Here is a 22,922-nt window from a genome sequence, read left to right on the forward strand (position 1 = left end):
GCTAAAAGGTTTTTCCACATATATAGATGCTGTACAAATTGGTTGGGCTGGAGGTGGGCTGTAGTTTATTTTTTTATGCTACACTGATGGGAAAGGGTATCCCAGTTTAGATTTTGTGGACCTTTAAATGTCCTTTTTGGCCCTGTGTTGGTTCAGACACATTTATTCCTAAGATTTGCAATTTTCACTGGACTTTGCCACACCTTTATGCTATCCACCTGTCCGTCACATTGGCTTCCTTTGTTTTTTTTTATAACATTTTCCTCCCTCCTTGGCCTTTAGACTTCGCACCTTGAATCGAACACTCCAAACTTTCAGTATAAGTTTCTATGTTGTATAAGATTATCCATCTGCTAGTTAAGGAAGTAAGTAAGTAAGTAAGTAAGTAAGTAAGTAAGTAAGTAAGTAAGTAAGTAAGTAAGTAAGTAAGTAAGTAAGTAAGTAAGTAAGTAAGTAAGTAAGGAAGGAAGGAAGGAAGGAAGGAAGGAAGGAAGGAAGGAAGGAAGGAAGGAAGGAAGGAAGGAAGGAAGGAAGGAAGGAAGGAAGGAAGGAAGGAAGGAAGGAAGGAAGGAAGGAAGGAAGGAAGGAAGGAAGGATAGATGCTAGCTGTTATGGGGCATGGGGGACCTAACTTTTTCTTTTAATAATCTTAAAAATTTACTTTCAGCTGAACAAAATCTCTAAAGAGTAAAAATACAGACGAAAATAAAAAAAACTTCAATAATTCTTAATAATAACAACTAAAATTATACATAATTCTTAATGAATACCTGAATATTTCAAAAATATGTAACACATTGCCCCTTTTATTTTATTAATTTAAAGCCATAAAGATAATAAAAGATAAAAAATAAAAAAAAACAATTTGCATGAGATTCAGTACATATATTAAAGTACAAAACAACTTCTGAAGCAGCTCAGTTCAGAGTTATGTTTGGCAGCAGCTCACTCAGATCAGCTCTGCTGGCGCTTGGCTCAAACGAATCCCCAAAGCTGGTTATTATAATTAGGAGTCCTACGATTGCCTTATTTCGGTGGGAGAATTAGAGAAAAGTCTCTGTGGAATAGTGTAACTAAATGAAAATGTTTATTGTGCCTGAATCTATACCCTCATAGAGCACTTATCAGGAGCAGCACACTGCCTTATACCGTAGACCTCTCACTGCTGAGCTAAGCCAGTTATGCCGACTCTTTAGTGACTTGACTAACCTACACTCAGCGATCTGGTGGCCATTTTAATCAAAAAAGACGATTCACCACTGCAGAGAAAGTTTTCCATGAACAGCAAGGTGTTTAAGTACACCTTTGATATGTCGATGCCTTTCCAAACCACATCTGCCTGAACATCGGCTGTTTGCACTGATTGGATCACGTGGGCTGAGAAGCTGACAAGGTTGCCTGCCTTTTATAATTAAACAGCCAGCAAAGACTCTACTAGCTTCAGGCAAAGAAAAACATTCCTGCCCAAGAGTCAAAGTGTTAAAATCTCATTAACGTCTGAGGTGAACAATTTTTACGGACAGTAATAAAGCAGTGAAAGTCTGTAAAAAAAAAAGAAAAGCATGACTTTTTACGCATGCAGTGAACAGCTTTACCCAGAGAGGATAGAGCTGGGCTTAATGGGTTCCTTATTAAATATTTTTGCATACTACTTCATGAAATAATCAATTAGACTGAAGCTACAAACCGTTTGTTTGATATCAAATATATTTCTCTGACTTTAACATCTTACTGGGGGCTTAAGTTGCTAAACCTACAATTGGAAGAATCCAGTCCGAGAATGATTTGAATTTTATTGAAGACTGTTGAGATATCAGTCAGACTCCATGGAAAATAGATGCTCCAATTAATATCTTGTCTCCCACAAAGAGAACTAATCAAATTTAATACTCTGACAAGTAAAATATGCACTTATGATGCAGGGTGATCAAACTCAGATTGTTTGCTCCTCTGCAAATGCAGAGGTAATACAATTTTATAAAAGGTTAGAGAAGCAGTTTCGTATTACCTGACGAAAATAATAGCATAGTTATAGATAGCATCACAGTGACGTCACACATCCAAGAACGGGCCTAAGAATGATTGCTGCCATTTTAGGAGGGGTACTTAGCAACCAGAAGGAGACATTCAGAGTATTCTTAGTAAATTTTACATGCGGTTTAAGTCATAAGGATTTATGCATACGAAGAAAACCTATCAAAACATAAGGGCAGATAAGTTGTCTCTTATTCGCCGGGGAAACAGACAAAGGGTAGGAAGAAGCTACAGCTGACCAAGGCTAGCTATAGAGGTCACCTGCGGAGGATCGAGGGAGCAGGACAGAGATTCCATAAGTCCGATGGGCAAACAGAGCGCTGAAGGCAGATGAGAGTTGGCCAGCAGGAGGACAGCGGTAGTTAGATGAAGTCCGCCAGGGACCCAGAGCGTGAAAAAGCTACGACTGACTGAGGCTAGTCTCTAGACTAATTGCGGGAGATGGAAAGAGGACAGCAGAAGTTCAGAGAATCATGGGGGCAGACCGGGCAGGGAATGCGGGAGAAAAGGCAGCAGCTGGTCGGTATCTGTACTGGAGGTAGGACCACAAAACAGTTCTAGGGCTAAATTAAAATGGCTTTTTAAAAACCAGCCACAAACCGCTTAAGAGCATTTCCCTTTTTTGTCCAGATAATTTTCTCTATCTTCCATTAAGATTAAAAATGGCTTGTCTACTCTGCCCCCTTCATTAAAACACATTGTCAGTGCCTACTAAACACATAGATCCACTTTGACTTTAGACTTCAGGTTTTGTCATTTCTGTCGTTCCTTCTTAAAACTTGCATCCAAGCCAATATTTTTGGTCCTTTCTCTGTTTGAAAAAGATGGAAGGATGATTTATCTACCTCCCACCCTTAACTAAAGCATCCATAACACAATCAGGACAAATTTAGCTGTAGGCCTATTTATGTACAGTCAGAACTACTCATTACTGCACAGTTGTTTACCCCTCCTACAATGGCTATGTGGGGCAGTCAGGTGTGATATCCCGAAAGATTGACGTCAAGCGGTGCCCTCTGTAAAAGGCGAAATGCAATAGTCATTGTTCAAACTGTGAAACTGCATTTATTGTATTTAAATATATTATAGGTACCAAAAGAACTCCACTATCTGAGCAGTTTGTTTTAGCTGATATGAAACACTGATAAAATGTAATTTTAGTAAAACTGTCAAAGCAGAAAACAACTGCCTAATCCTTAAAGTTTAGACTTTTAATGGGCTGTTCTGATGCTAAGATGTACTGCTGTCTTATTAGGAACAAGTATTAAAGGGCATTCACTGTGCACCAACTGTCCAAGCCCATGCAAGGACTTTAAATGAAGTTTCTATGGCAACAATGCCCTTCTTAAACCCATGAGTGGGGAGACAGAAGCTGTAACGAGGGCTGTATTGTTGCTACTGCCTCATTTCCACATACATAGTCTTAAGAGGCTGGACTCATTTGTATATTTCCGGTGTATGAGCCCAGACTCAAAGGCAGGCTTTTTTTATTCTCTATACAGTTTCCAATTACCTAAATCCCACATCTGTACGCACACATATTATATCCTGCTATCCTTATGGTGACTTTCAATGAACTTCTGTTCATTTGGCATTCATATGGCCTAATCTAGACCCTTATCCTGACGTTAATCATCACCAATAAATACCTAATCATAAACCTACAGTAACCTCGATTCACATCTTAGTCAAAGTGTAGTGAGGATTAAAAGTAGACACCAATTGTTTCGCAGTCTTATTTTCTTTTTTTAAACTCTTTTTATGCCCTTACCCTGACTATAAACCTAAACCTAGCCATTACAGATGCACAGCTAACCCTAACCTTAACTCAATTCACACTTTACTCCTGAAACTACCAGTTAGCAAAATAGAAAATGAGGATCAGCAAAATCTCCTCATTTTGGTATCAACGGTCCTCAGTTTGGTGGTTAAATCGGAATTCTCACTCTGATGGCAAGACAGGAGTACTTGCACACAGACACATACTCACGGCAAAACCCTACACCCTGATCAGAACAGGGCCACCGAGTTTGGAAGGTGACATTTCAAAGGGAAATGATTATTCACAGCTGAGCCGGACAGTAGTCAGAGCAATAGGAAAATCACCCTCCACACACATAGACACACATGCATGCACAGCATCTTGCGTGCATTTAGTCATGTAATATTCAGCATGGAGCATGAGCTCTGTGTCCATTTGGTGAATAAATGAGGTGGAGAACCGCTGTTGGCTGCATGAATCATGGTGCTCTGTTGGACTTTTGCTACCTGCAGAGCATCCCAGGCTGTAACCACCAGGAAAGCACTCCTGCTTCAGTACACATACACACACAGTGGGAGACAAAATGTCCAATGTAGCTTGGAGGCATTGCCGTCATCATCTACTGGGAGAGCAAAACCTTCAAACTCTGCATTCAGTCAAGGCTGCTGACGATACAAAGTTAGACACGACAGTGAATAATTTACTTTATGTGCATTAAAAAAACACAAAAGTAATTAAAAAATTCTCCAAAATATGTAAGATGGCTTTATTCCTGGTCAAACTCTTAAAAGCTTTATATACTTAGTGTTTCAAATAAACAACTCATTTTGGATATGCTGTGCACAATTCTCAGAATTCGAAAATTCAATTCAGTTCAGTTCAAAAATACGTTATTAATCCAAAAAGGAAATTAAATGTTGCAGTAATTCATTGCTTATTTTTTAAAGAGGTGTTAATGGCTGTAGGCAGGAAGACTCTTCTCTAGTTGTCTTGCAACGGACCTGGAGAAGCCTCTTGGGTAAATATCTATGTCAAAATCTATGCAGATGATGTTGCGATGTAAAATCATAAAAAAAATAATGCTTTCACCAAACTAAGTGGAAACAGGGAAGCAAGTTGAGCCTATTTTCACCCATTAAACCTTAAGAAGTGTCATAATAATTTTTAGTTACCAAAAGTACACTAAACTAATCAGTAATCTTTAAACTTTCATACAGGAAAACCATCAATTTTCCATCACACTTATCCCCCCTACACCCTGGACAGGTCGCCAGTCCATCGCAGTGTAACACAGACAATCAGGACAAACAACCATCCTTGCACACACTTACAGCCAATTAACCTAACAGTCATGTTTTTGGAATGTGGGAGGAAGCTGGAGTACCAAGAGAGAACCCATGCATGCTCAGGGAGAACATGCAAACTCCATGCAGAAAGACCCCGGGCCCGGAACCGAAACTGGAACCTTCTAGCTGCAAAGCGGGAGTACAACCCACCGCCCCACTGAGCAGCCCTAAACAAGAAAACCGCCTCAGCGACCATAGCCCTTGAGCTGGCCATGTTCCCTGACAATGTAACTTTACCAGCAAATAAACCAGGTCTAGAATTTCGGTTAAACTACATTAACATTCAAGCTTGAATCAGTGGTTCTGAATGACAGTATGGGTGCATTTGTGTAATTAGTTTTTTTTATACTTTGGCCTATTTATTACCATTGAAATACGGTTGAAATGTCATAATATCTGTAAATAGTGTTGCTGATCTGCACCGCTCCTTCAAAACCACAGGAGTCATATCTTCTGATGGCTAAAGGCAGAAGGAGTGATGGGTTCACATTACTATATTTGGGCCCCAAGGTCACCAGCTGACAAATCTGTCGATAAATCTAAGTTTAAAAAAGAGCTATGGTGTCAACAATGAAATTAGGTCAAACTCTGAGACAGCAAGGTATACCTATAGAGGTCAAGAAGTAAGGTTAGTCGGTGAGGGGTTGAAGTGCGCATGCTTAATAGAGGCAGACTTGCTCAGTTTGTGTTTCACAGCAGGAAAATATTTGCGTTCAATGTTGTAAAAATAACCGGACAGCGATGGATTATTAGCATTAGCCACTGGGCAAACAGTATGTGGGACTCGGAAGTCAAAGGTTGTAACGTTCGAGAGAAAATCCCTCCATAATGATGCAATTAATGCTGCTGTTCAGCCGGCAGGGGAAGCAGCAGCTGCAGAAGTCGTGCACAGCCTTAGCAGAATGAGACAAGAAGGAGAGCTGATGCAGATACTTCTTGCCCGCAAACCTAAGATGTGCAGCTTTCTTAAATTGAGGGACCTCAATATTATCTATAAAAGGTACACCAATCTATATTTCTGCTACGCCATCGAAGAACAGGACAACAAGCTGATCACACTGGGCATCATGCACCACTTTGTTGAGCTCCTGGATAAATAGTTTGGCAGCGTTTATGAGCTTGATATAATGTTTAATTTTGAGAAGGCTTACTTCATTTTAGACAAGTTCCTGATGGGGGCAGAGATTCAGGACATGTCTAAGAAGAGCGTCATCAAAGCCAGTGAACAAGCTGACTTATTGCAGGAAGAGGATGAGTCTCCCATGAGTGTTTTTGAGTATTTTTGAGATGGGCTTGGCATACCCCAGAGAGAACATGGAGAAAGCTGTACTTGGACTAGGCTACCTGTGCTCCAGGAATCCAAAGCACTGTTTGGGGTGAAACTTCACTGAGTCTGGCTTGTATCTTTGCTTCTTTCCCCATCTCTGCTATTTTCTCCTTAAAGCTACAGTGTGTAATTTTCAGCGACATCTAGCGGTCAGACTGCAGACTGCAGCAACATGAACGTCTCCCCCCCACCGCTTCTCCCCCCCAACAGTACGGCGAGCGTTACGGGACAAAATGTCTTCCACGACGTCCGCATCACCTACCTTCTCAAGTGATGAGGTTTGTTTACATAGATAATTTTACAGATAGTATTTCATTAGTCTGTGTAGGGTATAGATTTCATGTAGACTTAAGATAATAAATATACCCGTTATTTTTTCTACGTCGTTGTGACGTTTTGGTGAGCTGCTTTGCATGGTGATATAAACAGACGAAGTAATTGTAGTCATTAGTTTAACAGCGAGATTGTGTTCGCTGGAAGAATATATATTCCCCGTTTACAGAGTCCAAGTCTTGTTTGTGGCACGGGGGTTACAAGGCGAGGAAGAGGGAAAGGAAGAGGGCAGAGAGGCCGGGGTGAGCGTGCAGCTGGGGCCAGGCGAGAGAGGGGAGCCAGCGGGGTGAGAGCAGAGGAGGAAAGGCTTGAAGATCTCCAAAGGAGCCGGAGAGAAGTAACCGAGGTATATATCCAGAAAATTATTTTACAGAAAATTACTGAATCATTACCTGTGAAACGTCAGGGACGTTGCTGAATAAGTATACTGGAGAGTAACAGCATCATCACGCAGCATGTTATTGTTTTAGACAGGTCTGAGCATCCTGTACTCCAAAAACTGCAGTGATATTAGACAATTGTGTGTATAGGATTAATTACCTGTCCAAGAGAAAACTGGCAACTTGAGCGTCACTTTGAAAACCTTTTTCCTCCATCAGTGACTTCCATCGTGTAAATGCCGTGCCAATGTTGATCCGTGTTTTTTGTCGTTTCTTGTCACTCTTGCGTTTATTCTCGTCGTGTTTCCGCTTCTTAGATGACGGGGGTTCGGTGTCCGCCGCTTTTCGTTGTGATACAGAGTAGGCATGATCCTCCATTCGTCTGATGTTTGGCCACACAGTGCCAAACAGTTTGCAAAGTCACTCACGCCTGCCGCCTTGTTTACCTTTCTTGTTACCGAGGCGCAGTATACCTGCTTCTTCTTCTTCTTTGGTTTCAGGCAGACTAAACGCTTCTCAGGCATAATACTGCCATCTACTGTTCAGTACCGTCTCAGTTCATCTCTCTCAACTTGCCGTAGTTATTTTCGAGCGTCATGGGAGATCTCGCAATCGCTAGTTTGTTGCCTCTGCGCTGCCGTAGCGCAAAGATGTCAGCCTCCATGGCTGCGAGACCCGCTCCTATGTAATTATAAATAACGAATTCTAAGGCAACGCAAATGTTATGGTTAAAAGGCTGAGCTCATAGGTGATGATAAATAACATAGTTATGTATAATATATTAAATTTCTGAATTTATATGCCTGTAATTATTACACACTGTAGCTTTAAACCCCAGTCGGCCTCAGCAGATGGCCGCTCACACTGAGCCTGGTTCTGCTGGAGGTTTCTTCCTGTTAAAATTGAGTTTTCCTCTCCACTGTCGCTAGAAGCATGCTTGGTGTAAGGGATTAATTTACAGTCAATGAGTCACTGCAATCAGCTGGTTTTCCTCTAATAGAAAACTTTGAGACAATCTGAATGTTTGATCAGGTTGAACTGTCTCTGTAAAGTGCCTTGAGATGACATGTGTTGTGAATTGGCACTATATAGATAAACTGAATTGAACATGTTTACATCCAGGCTTGAAAAGCTCTTTATAAATAGAGGCTACTGACACAATTGGTCACAGAAAGCCAGTAAGTTAGTTAAGAAAATGAACACAAGCACATGAAAAAATTGGCAGTTTGTGGGCTCAAGTAGGGAAAATTTACACTAAAGAGAAGATAGATTTTTTTCAGTAGTAATTCTACCACAGCTTATCAGCTTATCTGCTTTATTCTGGTTCACAATATTCAATAGAACACCTGAGACGATGAGTGGAAATGAAAATGTAATTAAGAAATGTAATTTAAAAAAAAAACCAAATATCTAATTAATTCTATCTATTTAATTAATCCTATTTACTGTTACCTAAACCTAAATTGTAACAAGATATATTTTTAAAGAGGATTTGGAATACCAATAAAACCTTCCCAAAAATGACCCACAGTTTCACAATAAGCACATATGACTCACTCAGGAAGATATGAGGAAATATCCAGGCAACTGTATGTAGCTTGAGGTCAGTTTTCATAAATAAACTCCCACATACACACAAGTAAAAATAGACATCAAGGACAATGGCATAAAAAACAAAGGCAACTTCCATTTATGAAGAGTTGTAATGGCTCTATCTTTATGCTTAAAGCATTATTTGAAAGAAACAACTCAGAAAAAAAAAATAAAAAGATCCGGTAAAATTGTCACATTTTTAAATACCATTAACTAAACATACTGAAAATTTAGTTAAAGTTTTTTTTTTTTTTTTTTTGTGTTTTTTTTTATTTTATTCCAAGTGTCAAAAAGTCTAAAAAAAAAAATTATAGCACCATGTGTAAACTTTGTGAAAAATGACGCTAAGTGAGGATAACTTTTGGTTATATTGTAGTCAGTAAAATAAAGTCATACATCTCAAGTTCCAAAAATTTATTTCAGGGAGATGCTTACAGTATCCCCCCCTCACCATGGTGTCATCATTCCTCACTATGGCCACTTCTAGACAGCGGCCAACGGGGGCCAGTGCCCCTGTAGATTATATCCTGGCCCCTTTATGGCCCCTGTACTGAAGAAATAATACTTAAAAGAAATTCTAATGATGATATGTGCTGCAACAGACATTGTTACTGATAGGTCCTTTGGATCTATTTCATTCTTTTTCTTTACAAATTCTGTTTCACTAATTATTCAACAACAATAAAGTGATAGCTTCAGTGGTATCAAGATAGGATCCCAGTTTTCATCTGCTAGATGTTTTTTTCCCACAACAAATAAAAAAAAATGCTCAAATTTTTACAGATGAATTTAACAGTTTTTCTTGAGTTCTTATTCAGATTTTATAGAAAACGGTAGTTTTAACTATTATATATTAAGTCAAAAATACGGTATGTAAAAATCCTAAATTATAAATGTATATTGATCTCATAAGAAATAAAATTTTTATTGAACCTAATCAAAAAGAAATTTCACTTCATACAGCTCTCTTAATATATTTGAATCCCTTGCCCTGTTTTTTATTTCATGCTTTTCTGTGCCCCCATGAAAACACACTGGCCCTGTCCTGGCCCCCTGGTACATTTGGTCTAGATTCGCAACTGTTCTTCACCTTCACTACACGTGGATATACTTTAGTATATTCTGCTATAAAATTAGTCCTATATTTTTGTTTTTTACTCAAGGATTCAACCTGTGCCGTTTCACAGGATGCACAGCTTTGAGTGGTAACAAGGTGACTGACAGAGAGTAACCCAGAGAAACTTATCAGGCTGATCCAATCAGCTCTCTGATCAACTAGTCACCTGGAACGCTGGTTGATCAGGGCATCGCTTTGGATGGACTTGTATCTCTAGTTGTCCTGTTAGATCTCAGTGCTGCATAGCCTGGTTCTACAAGCCATCGCTACAAGCATGCTTAGTGTGAGGGATTGCCTTTGAGTCAATGAGTCGATGCAATCAACTGGTTTTCCTTAGATAGAAAACTTTGAATCAATTTGACTGTATGATCTGGTTGAACTGTAAAGTTCCTTGAGATGACTTGTGTTGTGAATTGGCGTTATATTAATAAAATGAATTGAACTGAATTGAATTGATTTTTGTATTTCTGGAATAGGTATATAATGTGACAATGTTCCTTTAATGTGGAAATGGCCGTGGTAGTTTCCACCTTTCTAAGGTACTATACATGATTAATTGTCACATATACTTTTCACAAAATTTTCTCCTTAATTTCAAACCTGTGGTGTTTTTGCAGGTGGAGGTAAATTAGTAGACCTCTAAATTTTGTTGTTTCCATACAGCTTTCCATCTAATTATAAACCCACTCATTCTGCCTCCCAGCAGTCCAGGTTGGCACAAGTAAATGTGCCCTCTGTCAAAAATTACCATCTCAGTCTTCAGGAATCACTTTAATTAGTCAAGCTATTTTCCAAGCTTAAATTATGCTAACAGAAAAAAGAAGGATTCAGGAATTGATGGTTACAATTTCAACTCACAAGCATTTATAAAACATTTTCTCAATTTAGGATTCTGACAATCATCTATGCTAAATTATTGCAGTTAAATGGAATGTTATTCTGCTGTCTCATCTCTAAGTACATTCATTTATTGTATTAGTTATGTTCACAATGCCTCATATAAGTGATAGTTGTAAGCGAAAAAGACTGCAATATTACCTGTTAAAAAATTCAACTCTTTACTTGCAGTCAGACACTCACATTCAGGAGGAAGAAATGCTTTCCATTGACGTGATCAAGCAGAGAGAAGGTCTCAATGTGGGCAAAGGGCCATTAATAATGCACGACTCGAATCAACATCCTCTGCTAATGCAATCCTTTACCCTGCCTGAAACAAGACCAATCTCATGAAGAGTGGCACACAGTGTGGGATTTCAACCTCTCTTCAGCCTTCTGTTCTCAGGCATGAATCCTGCACTCCACAGATGATGAATCAGCAACGAGTTACATCTAAAAGAAGAAACGTGTAGTCAAAGCGTCTGGAATGACACAGACTAGAGTTACACTTGATTCATAAATTGGATGAGTTCAGAATGTGAATGAAACCAACAAGCTCTGTCCTTGTTAATATTCCATGTACAAAAAAAAGAAAAACAATAATAATAGCAAAAAAATATATATTTTAATTTTCCCCAAACCACACAATCAAATGCATGCCAATGGAATTTGATGGCTGGAGCACACATGGGTTAAATCAAAGTTGCAATTATTCAATTTTAACAAGAAAATTTAAAGCAACTCATTAGTTATACTTAAAGGCTAAAAATTTAGTCTTATTACCATAAATTTAGGAAATTTAGAAATGGGAAACTAGAGCTAGAAAAATTTTTTATAACCACAGATTAGTGACCGTCTTTCTGAATTTTTAGGAAACTTGTCAACAATGGGAGAAATGCAGAGAAAAACTATAATTTCAAATATTGAAACATCTAATGTAGCAAAAGAGAATATTTCTCCATTTCAAAGGCTAAAGCATTTGATTCAACTTATAAAAACTACAATTGAACTACAATTAGTAATGAACTCCTGAGAAAAGTCTGAAGTCTTGGACAGATTCTAAAAGATTTTCCAAATATTTCTTGTAGTTTGCTCTATATATGGTTCTATCATTTCTGATTACCGGTAACTTCATTGATCAGCTGGATCATCTATAAAACATGTTGCTGCCACCATATTGTATGTAAGGGGATTGATGTATTCACCCTCCTGTATGCTGTTAGTACATAACATTTTGCACATTGGAAAAGTTTAGTTTTTGTTTTGTTTTTTTGTCAATAGAGGGCGCCACCCCACACACTCAATGAGCATGATTAAGACATAAAAAAATATATAGATTTTTTTAGATGTGCAAGATAAATATAAAATTTTTAATAACGAGTAAAATCATTTTGTTTGTCGTCGGATTGGTGACGCATTTCCACTCTGGGCGCAAAAATCTTGTTGTACATGCGCAGTAGCTCCTCTGCAATGCAAAAGGATAGGAGAGCTCTGGGCGCACAAGATCTGAAAAATTTTATTAAGTAAAGTCACTTAAAGCAAACTTACCAAGAGAAGCTGGACCTGATCAGCAGAACATCAAAATTGATCAGCAGTCCAAAGACAGATGGAGATGGTACTCTTTTTACAGAACCTGTTTAGCTACAAGGCTTGGCTAACTGCATGTAGCGAGGCTAACGCTCTATCCTGCTTTCCCTGCCTCCTTTTTCAAACATCAAGATCTCACCCAGCATGGATAAAGAAAGGTAGGACTGATTTAAAGCACTTTGTAGAAAACGCAAAGAAGCATGAACAAACTGGGATTCACATGGAAAATATATTATATATAGTGTATTTTTTATAGGTGTTTGCTAACTTGCATACAGTAGTTGCTCTTGATTAAACACATTCTCAGAGAAGAAATGGCTTTTATATATTAAAAATATATATAGCTGACTAATAGCTTCTCCATTATTAAACTGGTACATTATTTTTTTAGGTTTGTGACAATATTGGACCATGCAAAACACAGATTTGCCTTCACAAGCCTCAGAAGGGCAAAATGTATGTACAATAAGTAAAAATGTACATGATATTATGTTTTTGCTTTTATAAAGTGTTTTATAACGTGTTTTGTTGCTGGCATTTATTTAAATATATATATTTATAGGAATCAAACTTAGTATGCGTTTTTTTATTGGTTTTTGGTGTATGTCTATTTTGAATCTACAGCAGCCCCCGCGGACAAAACTTCACCAGCCGCCACTGTTTGCAAGTCTGCTGTGGCTAAATGGAAGTAAAATCCTTTTATTGCCAGACTCTTGCTACTCTTGCATGAATTCAAGTTTTTGGAGCCCATAGCTAACGGGAGTCCTATAAACAAATTGCGAACCCTGATATGTGAACAGCTTGGCTCCTCCTGACCTACTATGGGCCTCTTCACTGCTTTTCTGTTAATGACAGTCAATGACGGTGAAGTTAGAACCTCTGTTGACATTCATTGTTGTTGGGGCTGTTTTGGAAGGAGTGCTATTCAAAGGTATATACATTAACTTTTGTTACTGCCCAGCTGCCTTCCAAAGTGAATGTGACACATTTTCCAAGCCTTTTTTTCTCCTTAATGCTCTTTACAGAGTGATGACATTCAAATGTTCAAATATTTCTCAATTATTTTTTCTATTTTCCAAGTTGACATCATTGAAAGCTTAGGCCCATCTCGTCAGGATTTATAAATGATTTAGACTTCTTGTTTTTTTAGGATATCACATCAATTCTGCTAAAAGAAACAGAATGTTCATCACAATAATGTCTGAGATTTTGTAAACTGTCACACTGATGTAGCACAAGGTGTAACTAGAGGCCCTTAGCATAAAAACTTTAGATTTTAAGATTCTCTTATTTAAAGAAAAAAACAAGTCTTGGAGTTGACATAGAGGTGGAACTGGTGTCATTTTCCTGTGCTGATTTTAACCCCCGTCTGCTCCTCCTTTCGTCTCAGGCTAAATCTCTTTGTGGTCCTGTTGCTTTGCAGGATTCTCATCTATTTCCAATCATGTCTTCCAGCCAAGTCTTAAGGTGAACACCAGGACTTGAAAGCAGTGTGAGATTCTCCAACTGAAATGCTGCAATCAAACCCTCCAAGCTGCTACTCTCCTTGTGTTTTAGGGCCTCTTCATGTCTCCTTGTGTCTTGAATTCCCAACTTGGATCTTACCTCCTGTGTCTACTGGAGTTTTTTGGATCCTTAAGCCATTTTCAAGTTGGTAGCACAACTAGCATACTAATGCACAGTGGTGTCAAAAGTACCCACATTTGTTAGTTAAGTAGAAGTATAGATACTGCAGTTTAAAAACACTCTGGTAAAAGTTTAAGTATCAACTTGACCTCTTTACTCAAGTAAAAGTGAAAAGCATGTGCTCCAAAAACTACTTAAAGTATAAAAGTATAAAGTAACCTTAAAAAAAAAAAACAGCCAGATGCCGCTATATGAATTGAAAGCTCAATTTTTCGACTATTTCTATAAATTATTTGAGATAGGGGCAAGGATGAGGGAGGTCCTGTTGGTCTCCGTCTCCCGATACGCTCTCACCTGTGTCCGACCTTTCAGACATTTCAACATCTTTTTCTGAATCCCACATTGTAGCATGGTATAGACAATTTGTGTTTGCAGTTTGAAGAACACCTGCTTGCTTCTGATGATTTCCTTTAGATAACCAATGAGTGTTTGCGTTATATGAGTCATCCAATCACACTAGTTTCCACTAGATGTGGATGGAGCCAATGATCTGCATTGGATGGAGCACATGACGAGAAATAAATATTTATAAACATTAAACCAGGGGTAACCAATTAAAAATCAGTGGGGTCCAAATAAAGAAAATCATCAAGCAGTAAAGGTCCGGAGACATTTTTAATGATCTGTTACTTTAAACAGAATTTAATACTGAAATAAAATGAGGTATTTATGCATTGATGTTATACACTGAAATTGCCAAATATTGCATCCCATGCCATCTCAGAGGAGCGGACACCTGTATGACTGTATTCCTGTATATCCAAAGGAAAAGAGTCAACAAATGCAAATTATGCCTGTAAAACAATGACAGGGTAATTGTCGCTGTATGATCTAAAGCCTCATTTGAAGCTTTTAAACTGGCTTTTGGAAAACTAATAATTTGCTGCTGTAATAATATAGATTTTTTAGAATAAAAAGCTAGAAGATGAAATAACAGAAATACAATTATAGAGCATTCAGTATTATAAGAAAGCCCACACTTTCTCTAAATAAATACATTATTGTATGAGTTAAGTTCTGTTCCGTTTAGGTCTCTTTCCTTGTCAGTGTGAAATGTCCCATGCTCCTGAATGCACCATAACTACCATAACTGTATCTGACGTTTGCGAATGCATCACTGGTCTGTGAACGCTGTGCTGTTTGATTTTCCGCTTAAGACAAAGCTTTGCAGTTTCAAAACTCACGTCGTTATCATCATTATTATAACAACAAGTAGCTCAATTGGTCATATTTTAATCTGTTTTCCTCGTTGATATGCAGTTGTACAGAGTGAGGCGCGCTCCCGCCACTGGGGATGCATAACTCGGCAGGGATGCACTCTTCGGCATAACACCGGACCAAGGTCTGCTAATCTGTGACCTCTGCATTACACCGTTGCCAAGAGTAACGAGTAAAGTTTGTTTTAAAAATGTAAGGAATAGAAAGTACAGATACTGTAGAAGAGGAAAAATAAGTAATAGAGTAAAGTATAGATAGCTAAAAAGTGTACTTAAGTACAGTAATGAAGTATTGTTACTTTTTACTTGACACCTCTGCTTATGCAGGACACAATCCACAGTTTGGCTCACGGTAGTCTAGCATATTTCTTCCACCTATGATAATGGATTTGCCTGCCCATCCATGCATTACAGTGAATACCAAAGATCAGAAAATATTTGAGAGGTAAGACAGATCTAATACTGACAACATTTCATCTGATTCCGTTACTGCTTGAGATCCTGTGGGATCTGTAGTACCAGACAGGTTAAATACCCAAATAGTTCCTCAACGGGAAAAATCCTCAAAGATGCTCTTCACTTTTTCTTTTCTAACTTGTATCATTTCCTGCTCTGCAGCACTTCTCTTAGACATCCCTATACTATTCATTCATGCAGTCCTGCCTTAACCTTACCTGACTTCTCCCATGTGCTTAGGAGTGTTTTCAATGCGTTAAAAGCATGCTGTAAATAGCACTTTAAGGTGTGAATGCAACTTAAAGTGCTATTTAAGGTATTTGCAAAAAATGTTTACCTGAAAAGAGCACATTTAGATGCAGTTAAGTAACTGCTTCCTGACACCCACAGAGATACTGCATTATAAGAAAAGAAAAGAAAAATAATACAAAGATAAGCACCCAGATTATTATCCTTAACTAAGCACTTCATATGATCATTTCAGGGAAGTTTTATTTCCATCCATTATGTATAATCTTGCCTCACAGAAACAGAAATAATTTTGACTAAACTGCAGTTTTGAGACTAAGTAATCAGCCCAAAGCAACGGCAGTTCAAGATGCTGATTGCTGCAAATCATGTTAATTGCATGCAGAATGAGTTTAAACTCAACTAAATTCCTTCCTTCAACCTGGAACATTGAACATGTTTGTACCTTTGTTCACAAGTGTGAATAATAAATAGTAATAAATTGAAGTAAAATGTACCAGATGGCTTTAGACAAAGATGGCCAAGTCATAAACACTGCAGCCTTTTGATATGATGGGGCTAAAGGGTCACAAAAGCAACAAGTTGTGCTTGACGTAAAGACATTAAGGAAGAATATAAACATCTCCCAGTCTGGTTAAAAGGCTTTTTAACCTCACTGAAACAGTGAAAGAAGACATGGAGAAGTAAAAAGAAGAATGAACAGTGGGGAACTAGAATTCTGCCAAGAGCATATTGGTGACCCATCCGAGAGGTCAAGAAAAATCGCCCGGAAGATCTAAAAGACTGAAAACATCATTTCCCTCAGTTAAGGCCAGTGTTCAAAATTCATGAAAAGGAAAGAGAGTGGGAAGAAACTGTATCCATGGGAGAGTTAGAGGGCAAAAAATCACAGCCAAGCAAAAACAAATACTAAAGCAAACCTCACGTTTATCATGGTAGTATTTTATAAAAGCAACTGTCACTTTTGGAAAAGAATCAATCTACAGCCTGACCCAGTGTAACCATGTTTAATGTTATGCCTTCACTTCTGGCATAACACTGACACAGCATTTTAAAGAAGGAACATCAGGCCGATAGTGGTGGAGAGATGGCCTGGAGCTGGGATGGAGCTTGAGGGCATGGAAGTCTTGCATCAAATTTATGGAATAGTGAATTCTGCTCACGACCAGAAGATCCTGGAGGGGAATGTTCCAGCATCAGGTTATCATTAATGTGACCCTTAAGCCCTTTTGGTGATCCAGCAGGTAAAAGATTTAGTACAGGGGGCGAGTACTGATTTGCTTAAACAAAATAGGAAGTCCTGGAGTTTCCAAGTTAAAAGCTTGAGGTAAATCCAACCTAAACAGGCTGTTTGTGCTTCAAAATATATATTTTATAATGGCTGAATAAACACAATACAAAAAACTAAGAATTAGACAAGATTCCCCCACAGCATTTTAAAAGACTGCCTGTTAATGCAAACACTTTCTGGCAAGTCTTGCTGCCAAGGATGTAACGACCAGTTATTAGGCTTAGGGGGAAATGTTCTTTTTTTTTTTTTGCCCATGGTCAGGTTCGTCTGCGTTGCTCTCCCTCTAAACAGAAGAGAAATTCATTAGCTGCTTTTAATCCTTGCTTAAAATCTACATTTATATTAAAATTATTTCTATTAGTTACAATTTCCTGTTTTAACTGATTTCTTTCCTTACCTTTGACCTTTTTATTGATTATTTTATTTTTATTGATTTATTGATTGTTGTGAACTTTGTGACTCTTCTTCACTTCACTTTCAATTTATTTTTTTTTAGCAAATAATCCAATATTAAACAACTAAACAGCATCAAAACAAAACCAGCAATTTACCACAAAAAAGGAATAGGCTGAAGCAAAGCTTATTTTTGCCTACCCTGTTTTATACTTACAACCTTCACAACCTACCAGGTTCTTTACTGCGTATATAAACATTCAAATCTACATAACATAGGATTTTATCATTTTACATTTTAAAGCCCTTTTAAAATTCACCAAGAAAGGACATAACTTTAAATCATCATTCAATTCATTCCATTCAATTCTAAAAATAAAGCGTTACGCAATTTTAAAAAATACAGTCATTTGAAAAGTTTATGCCTTCTTCTTCATGGCTATATGTGGTTTATTAAAAAATCAACATTAGAGTTTGTTAGTAGAACAAAGAGTTGAGGCAGCTAATCATTTGTCACAGCTCTTTATGCGTATGGATCAATTCTACTGTTTCTTTTTTAATTGCAGAGGACTCAAAAAACAACATGTTTCAAACTCCTTTACAATCTAAAAGGAGTTCTTGTAAAACCAGACTGTAAGTTAAAAGTAACTGCTCTCCTATGAAACATTTATAACCAGGTATACATTTTTTATGAGGTGGTATTATACAAGCTTTTTTTATGTCCCCTTTGTTGCAACGAGGAGAGAAGGAAACTCTGAAGCCTGAAATGGGAGCTTTGCTTGAGTGATTCAAATAAGAAAATTTGCATTATGCTGGAAGTAAAAACACATATTATAATAACATTATGTTTTCAGTCTAACTTTAAAAGAGAAGATGCAAAATTAAACAGACTTCTCAGTAATTATACCCTTTTATGTCCTCTTGGAGTTTTGTGGAGGGGACTTAGGGAGAAATGAACTTTAACTCAATCCAGGAAGGAAGCTTTTAAAAAAAATCTTAAAATTTTAGTGACTATAGGGTAACTTTGGCAAACCTTTCTTTGCTGATAGTTTTTTTTTTTTATAACCAATTAAAGGTTGATCAACTGACCTGTGTTATCGAGATAAAAGTCTACTGGATTATCCAAGTATATTCTAATAAAATACAAATCAGTTCAACAATATTTTGCTATCAAAGATAAATGTTGCAGTAATACATCTTTTAGTGATTTTTTTTTTAAATTTATTTTAGATGTTGATAGCTGTATGCCATAACAATCTTCTTTATAAAGAGGATGCTCACTGTTGTCCATAATGTTTTAAATTTAATGAAGAATTCTTCCTTATAAAATCTAGAGAGGTTTCTGGAAAAAAGCTGATCTTCTTCATCAACTTGTTGAGCTTCTTTAAGTCATTTGCTGATGCTGTTACCACTGGCGGCTGCTCCTCAATGAAACAGGGGAGGCTCAATACTGTTAATTAAATCCAACATTCACATTTTAAGTAAACAAATGATGACACACATAATCAAAATAGCGGTTGTGAGGCTCTCTGAAATAATAAAACTACGGCAAGAGTTCAGCCCAAGATGACTGATCAGAATAATAATTTTTCCTCTCGACTCATGAGGAAAACCTCCTCTCTGTCTGGCCACTGTCAGTCAAAGATCCTTAAGTATGTTTGCCAATCAGCATTGAGCAGCCAGCTTCACATCCCACCCCTGCTCCTCAGATCCCCTAAGAGGTTCAGCCTCACTAGGAGTGACGTATTTTGGCACGTTATCCAATCAGGGCTCTACTTACTCCCTGCTTACTTCAATAGACGGAGGTTCAAACCTCAACAGGGATTTCTCAGACTGACTGGCAGCGTCCTGATGCTTCATAATGGAGGGGAGATTGCTTCCAACATATGCTCGACATATTCATGAAATCAGGCCCATTTTAACACATATTTAATGCAGATTAATCACTACATTTATGAAGTTTGACGATGCAATTTACCAGGGAAGTTAACTTCCCTTGTATTCAATAAGAAATTGTTAGCCCAGCAGATGGTAGCAGAAGAATTCACTTTCCAACACTGACTTATAGATTATATGAATCATTTTGCTGCAAAAACTGAAGGACCTACATGTAAGTTTCCTTAGGAAGTTAATTCTGCTCTGTCTCAATCTCCACTTCTCCTATGATGTTAATATGATTCGACTTTTCCTATTCAATCTGCAATTGTTTCCACATTATGCCATAAAACATTTGACCATCTCACTGTACTCATTTATATATTTAATGGCTAAGCCGTCTGCCAAAGCATTTTTTTTTTCTTTTAGTCATCTTTGCTTTAAGCTTTTTTCACTTTTCCATGTAGAATAATTTAGCCCCTTGTGTTTCACTCACCTTGACTGAAGCAGGTGAGGCCTGCTCTGTCTGAATCTTTGTTCAGGGTAATTTTCTGACCTTCTGCATAAATGATCAGATGTTCTGGGAGTAAGTAGTAGACTGGACAATCCTACCAATGTTTCATGCAGTCTCAACTTTGGAATGATGACTCTAACTGCTGAAATCCTAAAAATAAATTGCGGCCCAACCCTTTTGAGACTAACGTTTTTTTGTTTTTTTACATCTCGATATATCAGAGCATGATTTATTGTTTTTTGATATATTCAAAGCCGCTTCATCTTGTCAGAAAGGGTCTATTAAAGTGATAAATCATTCTACGGACCTGGAAGAAATGATGGCAATAATTTGGTTGTTCATCAGGATTTAACAAGATTAGCTTTACATTTTCAACACAATCATTTTAAAGCATCATTTTTATATCAACTCAAGCTATCAATTTCACACATCAAAATGTCAGAAATGCTTGATCAATAAAAATAACAGCTAGCATATTGTTTACAGTATTGTAGGTTGCCATTGTAATGAAATGGTCAACAAGACTTAAATTCAGAATGCAGTAGATTTAAACAATAAAAAATGTCTAAATTAATGCATTTCTTTCCTTCACATTTGCTTATCAGCAAGCTGCAGCTCACAGAGAATTTAGATCTCTTTGATTCGAGTGGATTTAGAACCGTGCCCCTTCTTTTCATTGCTGCTTTTTAATTATCTGCAGATGTAGGGAATGGTTTGGTGGGGAATGAATGAGGAAAGCAAATCAATGAGCTAGAAAACAGCAAAGCATTCCCCAAAGCAGATGGAAACTGCAAAGGTTTTTTTTAATGCTATTGTTTTTCAAAACCTGCAAAATTGGTTCTGCATTAATATTTGTGAATGATAATTAAATAAAGAATCAATGGTGGCTTTAATGCAACTCTTGGTGATATCGAGATATTCGTTTAAAATATATCATCCCAAACGTCACTCCAAGCTCAGTTAGCCCTACATCAAATCCATAGCAACCATTTATATCCAGAAATCACTGAATCATTAAATGAAGTTCATCTGTGTGTGATATAATTTCTGTTTAAACTCAGCTTTTATTTTAAGGCTCCAGAGGTCTGTTAGAGATAAATGATGATCAAATAGAATCATAAAGAGCAAGTAAAACAGCAGGTTAGCAGGGTTAGGGAGAACATATTCAAGAGGCTATAAAAGGTTGTCCCAGGCTTTGGACCTTCTACAGAGCACCGCTTAACGATACATTGAAATTAGAATATTTGAAAGTAGAATGGGAGGCAGATCTTTTAGTTATCAGTCTCCTCTCCTGTGGAACCAATTACCAGTTTTAGTCCATGAGGCAGATAACCTGTCTACTTTTAAAGCAAGGCAGGTGAATATCTCTTCAAGTGGCTAACGTTGTCCTGAACTATATCTATAAGTATGCTGCTATAGGCCTAAACTGTTGGACGACATAGGGACCCATTTTCTCTATTCTCCCATTCTGCAGTATTATCTCCTTCTTTCACATTTGTTTATAGATATTGGAACTTGGCCTGTTTTTCAGTGTAGTCCTGTTTCTCTGACTGTGACTAACAGGATGTGCTCTCTTTGATCCTCTGACATTGGAGCTGACTCAGAGCTCGTCTTGCTGACTGTGTATTTCCTGGACTGGGACGCATGTGGGGCTGGTTGGCAGTTGCCTTTTGTGTCTTTGTTTCTTTCTGTATGTCAGCTACTGTCTCCTTAAATGGGAACACTATTTTCTTTACATTTGCCCCTTGATTTCATGTTATTACATCATGTTCTACTCACCCATATAAGTTTTGTGTCATTTGGAGCCGTTCTGAATATATTCGGTTAGGTTATATCTGTTTAGTTTGTGCCTTCAACTCGTTGCCCATAGGAAGACGTTACTTGGATATAACCTAACCGAATATCTTCAGAACTGCTCCAAATGACACAAAACTAATATGGGTGAGTAGAACATGATGTAACAACGTAAAATCAAGGGGCCAATAAAAAAAAAAAAACGGTGTTCCCTTTAAACCCCAGTCAGCCTTGGCGCTGGCCGTTCACACTGAGCCTGGTTCTGCTGGAGGTTTATTTTTGTCGCTACAAGCATGCTTGGTGTGAGGGATTGCTAAAAAGTCAATCAGTCGATGTTTTGAATTGGCACTATTTAAATAAACTGAATTTAATTTAATCTAAAATCAAATAACACTGACAAGACCAGCACAATTACAGAACAAACCTACCCAGTCATGGCCACCCATTTAAAAAACGACACCCCTGGCATAGAAAATGTTAACAGAAGAACCAAGAGGATTGCGCTAACTTCAGAGAAGCCAAAGGGAACCAATACTAAATTGAAAAAAGATGAGGGAAGTTTTTAGTCATGTGCACCTGAACATCTGAAAGAAGGCAACCGATGAAAGACAAACTAAACAAAGTTTGTTATGTAGTTTAACATTAGCAATAGGAAAAATTGTAATCATTTAGAAGGAGCTTTGTTTAGACAAAAAGAGTCAAAAGAGCTTTATATTAAAGTAATTTAAAATGGTCCATAGCTTTGAACATGGTAGTAGTAGCATGATGGAGGGACTGAATTTCTTTGGAGAACAGGGTATCAGGTCAGAGATGATGGAAAGAAGGAACTCTGGAAGAAAATCTATTTGAGGCTTTATATCCTTTAGAGTAGGGATGGGATTTTTTTTTACAGATACTGTTGAAACAATTTGACTGACCTTGAGCATTTATGCTAAAAAAAATGATAAGAACATCAATGCAAATCTGGTAGAAAGACTTACAGAAAAGAGTACCGGTAGTTCTGTTACAGAAAAAGGGCTTCTCTCTGATGCAAAGAAGCTCAAATCAAAATCATGCAACCTTTCAGAGACTCTGTTAACTGTTGCCTTTTAT

At 37.6% G+C, this 22,922-nt stretch overlaps 1 protein-coding gene and 1 pseudogene across 2 annotated transcripts in view; one reads left to right on the forward strand and one right to left on the reverse strand.

The window, feature by feature from the left end:
- LOC119780150 (zinc transporter ZIP11-like) overlaps positions 1 to 22,922 on the reverse strand; it is a 241,477-nt gene that overhangs the window by 134,086 nt on the left and 84,469 nt on the right. The gene's annotated exons all lie outside the window — the stretch shown is intronic.
- LOC119780163 lies at positions 5,971 to 6,428 on the forward strand (annotated as a pseudogene).

Source organism: Cyprinodon tularosa, unplaced genomic scaffold (genome assembly GCF_016077235.1).
Source record: "Cyprinodon tularosa strain WSP-4 unplaced genomic scaffold, ASM1607723v1 ctg156, whole genome shotgun sequence".
Lineage (NCBI taxonomy): Eukaryota > Metazoa > Chordata > Actinopteri > Cyprinodontiformes > Cyprinodontidae > Cyprinodon > Cyprinodon tularosa.